General features: G+C 45.3%; 1 long non-coding RNA gene across 1 annotated transcript in view; it reads right to left on the bottom strand.

The window, feature by feature from the left end:
- Nucleotides 1-5,953, bottom strand: part of LOC106807019 — a 9,473-nt gene extending 3,520 nt beyond the window's left edge. Inside the window, exons 1-2 of the long non-coding RNA XR_001393611.1 lie at nucleotides 5,866-5,953; nucleotides 5,559-5,745 (exon numbers count right to left, since the gene is read on the bottom strand). This is a non-coding gene — a long non-coding RNA (uncharacterized LOC106807019). The remainder of the gene's footprint in view (nucleotides 1-5,558; nucleotides 5,746-5,865) is intronic.
- Nucleotides 5,954-7,312: the final 1,359 nt, after the last annotated feature.

The following is a 7,312-nucleotide window of genomic DNA, read 5'->3' as shown; positions in this document are numbered from 1 at the left end:
AAGATAATATGTCAATGAATCTTGTAAACCGAACCAGACGAGTGCTGACACCACAGACTGTTTGGTGTCTATATAATATTTGCTAGTATAATTGCCAAACCTAGCCTAATTTGCATAATTTTTTTTTAAATATTAAAACCCTAGCTCTTAGTTCATTCACATACAAAAAATGAGCAAATCGTTGAACCTGAACTGACTAATGGCAATTTCTCATTTTTGCCAAATAATTGCGAGGCTCGAAAGTACCGTCGACTGGGTGCTGACCCAAAATAGGACGTTTAATATGGAGCATAGCAGGTAACACTGATTACCCAATTTCAAAGCATGTTGGCATCAAACGGCTTCCTGAGTTATCGTTGACGTAGCGAACTGTTGACGGACGGACGGAAGACGGACGGACGGACGTACGACGGAAGCACAACCATGGCAATAGCCTCAGCTGACGATGTCAAGGTGAGCTAAAAAATGCACTCGCAATCAGTGACTATACACTACAGGGTTTAATCATCAAGATATAATTGCCCATAACCAGCTTCTAGTAGTCACCAGAAACCTTTAAAAATAGGCTTGCTTTCATTAAAGTCTCACGTAGTCGACTTGAAGTCTCCATACATAAAAATTCGATAGGTTTCTTCGATTTGTACCGTTGTCGTCGACAATTTGAAGAACTCACATCAATAACTCTCGTTATTTGTCGCTTCATATAGTTTGGATATATAATTCTCTATCAACGATATTCCTATGTCACTAACACGGGAACGTTCGCCAGTAACAGTCCACGATTAGCTTGCAAGGTATTATGGTATTCGATAAAACCACAGTGTGAATGAACATGTTACCTTCTCTGGATGGTGAGAGTTATTTAACATATACAAACTCCTTCATTCATAGTATACGATCGACACACCCAAATGTTAATTTATTATATGAGATAGGCGTGAACTGTGAAGTCTGCAATTATGCATCAATGGTAATAGTAGCATAATGTGTGATTGGAGGACCGCGCTTTCACATGCTCACTGAAAGTGTTTTAGTAAGTGCTGTGTGAATTTCTGTCGTCTTGAGCTTGCGTTGACTCTCCAGCGTTTTGACCATACTTCTACCAATGAGGATGTCTATCATAATTTTTTATACATTATGAAGACGACTGGAATGTATCGTCGAACTCCAAGACTATCATTACATCGTGTGCGAGGAGACTCGCCTACTATTCAGGGTAGATAATCGTGAACGTAGATTTACTTATTTTAGCAGTGGCGCCTAACGCTATAACCGTGGCAATCATTGGTTGCCGGTTCTAGAAAAAATCATCAATTTTGGCCATAATGTATCCACTAGGAGATTCGCATTCTTTTTTATTCCAGTGGTAGACATCTACGTGCTAGGTTTCACAAATCGTTGAGAATTCTCGATACAGTTCTTCTTCCAAAAATATTTTAAAATATAGCGCTATTTAGAAATTGGATAGCAAGTTACATTCTTAGTGCTATTTTGGATTGATGTTTTTGCTATCTTCTGTCATTGGTATTAGTACAGTCGGTTAGGTCAGAATAGGCATCTAGAATCGTATCAAATGTTGAAAAAGTGGTGAAAATTGGTACACTTGCATACTTTATGTATGCCCTCTTTCATTTAAAGCAGGCACACGCGAATTACACCTACAACTTCGACCGCCATATTGAATTCAAAAATGGCCGCCTGTCATTTCTTAAAAAAATAGCTATATCTCGGTTAATAATCTGCGTACAGACTTGAAGAATTGACTAGACAGACGTAATATGGGTTGATATTTCATACACACAATGTGATGCATGTGTCCATGGGGCGGTCTTTCTGCCGCATTCTTGGAATTCAAAAATGCCGCGTCATTCTTTGAAAAAATAGCTATGATCTGGTGAATAATCTTCGTACAGACTTGAAAACTTGACTGACAGACGTAATTTGGGTTAGTTATTTCATCCAAACACGTGATGCATTGTGATCAAAGGCGTGTTCTCGGCACCGATCTTGAATTCAAATGGCGCCGTCATTTCTGAAAAAATATGCTATATCTCGAGTTAATAAAATCTTCGTACAGACTTGAAAACTTTACTGACAGACTTAATTTGGGTTACTATTGTCAATACAACAAACGTGATGCATGTGATCCAAGAAGCGTTTTTTGGCCACCATCTTGGATTTAAAATGGCCACCATAAAAATACCAAACTTAGCAATTCTTTTCGTTTCACGGAAGATATAGGAGACGTGAAAATGTTGCCAGACTGGCGCAGGGTTAATAAGCTCTCATATTAACAGACACACAAGTTCCAATTATAATGTACAGCGGCATGATTGAATTCAAACATTGGCGCATCAACATTTTACTCTGTTACTTCAAATATGATCAATGACATAGTATAACAGATAACAAACAAACATGTGAAAATGTTAAATACCGATTTTTCTCAGTGATATAACAAACAATGCCAACTGGCCAATCGCGATCCCCAGTGTGGAGAGAGAGATAATTCCAGACAACAAGTCTGTAGTATACAGTACACAAGAACATGCATGGGCAAAGCCTAAAAACTTACTATTGCTTAAGTTAAACAATGTCTCGAAAACTGCATTGTCCACAAGGTTGTCGCAGATTGTCACTCAGACTGCGTAACTGTACCTGCACAAACACAAATATATACTTTGTATGTACAGGTATAGGATCTGTTATGCTGCGTGCGTTTATCGCGGGCGTATAGCGTATCTGTTATGTACGTGCGCATGCGTGCTCGCGCGCGTATACTAGCTAATCTGTTAGCTGCGTGCGTGCTTGCGCGGCGGATATTTATGCCATCTGGTTCATGTGCCTGTGCGTGGCGTCTCGCGGGGCGTATAAGTACCTGTTATGTGCATGCGTGTCGCGCGCGTATTATAAGCTATTCGGTATGTGCGTGCGTGCGTTTCTCGCGCGTCGCGTATAGGTATCTTTATGTGGCGTGGGTGCTCGCACGCGTATATAGCTTTTTGTTATGTGCCTGGCGTGCGTGCGTTCGCGCGGGGTATAGGTACCTTTATGGTGCGTCGTGCGGTGCTCGCGCGCGTATAGTGAGTTCTGTATGTGCGTGCGTTCTCGCGGCGCGTATAGGTACTGTTATGTGCGTGCGTGTCTGCGTGCGCGTATATAGCTATGTTATTGTCGTGCGTGCATTCTAGGCGGGCGGTATAGGGTACCTGTTCGATGTGGTGGCGTGCTCGCGACGGTATATAGTGTGTTATGTGCGTGCCGTTCTCGCGGGAGCGTATAAGTACCTGTATTGCGTGCGTGCTCGCGGCGCGTATATAGCTTCTGTTAGTGAGGTGCGTTCTCGCGGGCGCGTTAGGTACCTGTTATGTGCGTGCGCTCGCTCGCGCGCGTATGACAGTTATCTTGTTATTGTACCGTGTTGCGTGCGTTCTCACGGCGCGTATAGATATCTGTTATCGTTGCGTGGCGGGTGCGTCGCGGCTATATACTGTGATCTGGCTCGTGTCTGCCGGCGGTAGAGTACCTGTATATGGCGTGGCGGTGCTCGGCGCGGGTATCATAGCTTCTATTTATGTGCGTGCGTCTCTCGCGTGCGTATGGAGGTACTCTTCTGCTGCGTCCTGCGTGCGTCGCGCGCGTAATTTATAGCTATCTGTTATGTGCGGGTGCGTGCGTTCTCGCGGAGCGTATAGGTACTGTTATGTGCGTGGCGTGCTCGCGGTGGTCTATCGCTATCTGTTAGTGGGCAGTGCGTTCTCGCGGGCGTATAGGTACCTTCTTATGTGACAGCCCCGCGTGCGGTGCTCCGCGCGCGGTATATAAGCTATCTGTTATGTGCGTGCATGGCGTGCGTTCGTCGCGCGAGCGTATAGGTACCTTTATGTGCGTGCGTGTCGCGTCGCGTATAGGTACCTGTTATGTGGCTTTGCGTGTCGCGCGCGTCTATATAGCTTCTGTTATTGCTGCGTGCTCCGTGCGCGTATATAGCTATATCTTATGGTTTACACGTCGCGGTTTATGAAGAACGGCACGTTGAAAAATTGCGGTTTAGACACTCCACGATTAAATTCTGTGTTTTTCCATCGTTTCCAACGCCCGTGTTGGATACGGGCACGTGTCGACTTGGCCGGATGGTACTTAACCTGCGCCAGTTGGCACATTTTCACGGCTCTATATCTTCCCGTGAGCGGAAAATATTGCTAAGCTTAGTAATTTTTTATGGCGGCCGTTTGAAATCCGCCCTTGGGAGCACAGTGCAGTCACGTTGTTTGTGATTGAAATGGAGTAACCCAAAATTACCGGTCTGTCAGTGGAAATGTTTGCGGAAGTCGGTGGTATGAAGATGTAGGTGAGAGGCGCGAGAGATATACTGAGTTTTGAAAGAGGTGCACGGCGGGGCATGTTGGAATGGTTCGAAGATGGTGCCGGAAAGACGCCGTTGGAGGCACATGCCAATCGAGCGTGTGTGGTGTATAGAATAGGTAGACCGCAAATTACGTCGGTGGTGGCAGGGGTGAAGGTTGTCGGAAGTCGTGTTAGCGGGGAAGGGAGTGTAGGTTGGAAGCGGAGATTAGCTATTTTTGTAGAAATAACGGGCCGGGGGGGGGCCAGTTTGTTAAATTCAATATGGGCGGGCCGGGAAGTTTGTAGTTGGATGCGGTGGGGTGTGCCTGCGTTTTAAATGGAGAGACAGTAGGCAGAAGAGTATTGCAATGGGTTACGGAATTTTGCTACGTGTGGTTTGCAGGCAGAGTGTGAACGATTGTGTTGTCTAATTCTACGTGTACTACGATTGGATGTTGGTGTGATGAGCACGTCGACGCACAACGTAATAGACTAATGTGGTATACCGTTTTTCGTCGCATTTATCGAATTTGTGGACGTGATAACGTACGGCGCTCGTTGACGATGTGTTGAGACATGACGCGTGTCATTTGTACGGCAGCTATTCGCGGGCGGGGTGTGGGATACGAGAATTGGCGATTGAAAAATGGGGTGGCGTAGCATGCGCCGCTTACATATGTGTCGTCTGTCGCCGGCCACGGGCGAGTGGAATTTATTTGGTCGAATTAGGATGGAATTCGGCGTAAGATAGGCGGTAGGGGGGGCCCTAACGTTCCTGTTGCTCTTTAGTCATAAAAGTATTAATATCTTGCGTCCATTATGCAAAGCTTGTTGCTGTGTGTGGTGTTGTGTGTGTGTCGTGGTCGTGTGGTGTGTGTGTGTGTGTGTGTGTGTGTGTGTGTGTGTCGTTTGTGTTATGGTTTGGCTGTGTGGTGTTGTGTGTGGGTGTGTGTGTGTGTGTGTGTGTGTGTGTGTGTGTGTGTGTGTGTGTGTGTGTGTGTGTGTGTGTGTGTGTGTGTGTGTGTGTGTGTGTGCGTTAGTATAGGTACCGCCACTATATGTACGCGTGGTATCCTGCGATTCAATGTCTGATTTATCGATTTCCGACCCCCGCTAGCACTCGTGATGTTGTGTAGGAATAGCAGGGGCGCGGTAACAGCTATCTACGCGTTTCTACGTGCGTACACGCAGCTGACGTACACACAGCATACCTGTGATCAGTCACGACCACCGACGCCGTCGCCCGGTCCGTCGTCTCCTGACCATCGCTTTGCTCCGCGTGACCTGTCATCGCGATGCTGGAGACGCCGTGGCTTGCGGTGGATGCTAGCGCGCGTTGCTCAGCCTCTCAATGTTCGTGCTCATGTGCTGCGAGTAGCGCGGAGTGCTGTGTGCCTGCTAGAATCGAGAACGAATGAGACGTGAATGTCGTCGCTGTAGCGATCGAAGCCGCAGCGCGCGCACGCGGGCGGGCGTGCGTGCAAATGTCACCGAACGTCAACCCTGCGTTAAACTCACCGTTTGCCACGTTCTTCGAGCGCGTGAAACAGCAGCTAGACGGAGCGATGCGCACGATTCTCGCCGATCGAACCTTCGTCGGGAGACGTGATGTACACACCTGCCGCTTGCTGCTGTATGAATCGCTGACACTCCGAGCCGTATAGATAGATGTAGCGGAGAGGCTGGCCATGTGGGCGAGGAGCCGCGCAGCCGCCGTTCGCAGCGGGCGCGACCATTAATGACTTCAAAGCGGGTGCGAAGTCGCTGTCATACAAAAACACCCTGCCGAATGCGCTCGCGATATAATTTGTTTATGTAGCATATGTTTGCTTAGAAAAACTAGTTGCTTTTAATATAATGCATGGATAAATAAATATATTAAACGATTTGGTTGTGGACTGAGAAAATCAATGTTGCCCGAGACTAGAGAGCGACGGTAACATTTAATTTGAAGGTTCATAAAAGTCCATCCATGTTGACTAAACAATCCATCAATAACTATTTTTATGATGTGTAAAATCTGGACTACATAATTCTACGATAATAGAATAATTCGAATAATTATAGGATAGTATGGCAAGTGGAAACTTTGCATGGGACGATGCCAAGGAAAATGTTCTTTTACTACCGCTTTTCTACTTATAATTTATTATAAATAACTTAATTTAAATAAACTCCGATGTTACCATGACCATCCAATCAGCATCGGCGGGCCCGTAGAGAGCATTCTCAGAGTAGCGTTTTTTTTATCAGAAGGTAGACCTTTCGAGTTAGTAAACTTAGTTTGTGTACTGCATAAACGCAATCAGTGAAAGTTTGGTCAGGTGGCCATCTTGTCATCATTAATCACTGGACCTGCTACTACCTCTACTACTGATGCTATTTATTATTATTATTATTATTATTATTTCCAAAGTGGATCACGGCATTAGTCGGTGGCTTCTGGTTTGACCGTGTCCCAACGCGCGACTTGCATTGCGCTCACAAATGAATCCATGCGCCATGGGTGATAAGCAGTAGTGTTTTTAGCTCATCTGACATAGTCAGATGCAGCTTGTAGAATCGCATGATCGTCCGTCCGTCCGTTCTAAAAATTGGCTCGCAATCCAGTGACCTATACACCTACATGTGTATCATCAGATATATTCGTACCAGCTTCAGTAGTCACCAAAACCTTTAAAAATAGCTTGCTTTCATTAAAGTCTACGTAGTCACTTGAATACTGATGAATACACTTGTCCATACATAAAATTCGATAGGTTTTTCGATTTGTACCGTTGTCGTCGACAATTTGAAAACTCACATCAATAACTTCGTTATTTGTCGCTTTCATATAGTTTGGATATATAAATTCTTTATCAACGATATTCCTATGTTCACCTAACACGGGAACCGTTCGCAGTAACAGTCCACATGACTCGCCAATATTATGGTATTCGATAAAACCACAGTGTGAATGAACATG

The sequence above is a fragment of the Priapulus caudatus genome, unplaced genomic scaffold (genome assembly GCF_000485595.1).
Source record: "Priapulus caudatus unplaced genomic scaffold, Priapulus_caudatus-5.0.1 Scaffold190, whole genome shotgun sequence".
Classification (NCBI taxonomy): domain Eukaryota; kingdom Metazoa; phylum Priapulida; class Priapulimorpha; order Priapulimorphida; family Priapulidae; genus Priapulus; species Priapulus caudatus.
The sequence above is the reverse complement of the archived record's forward strand: the minus strand, read 5'-3'. Positions and strand labels throughout refer to the sequence as shown.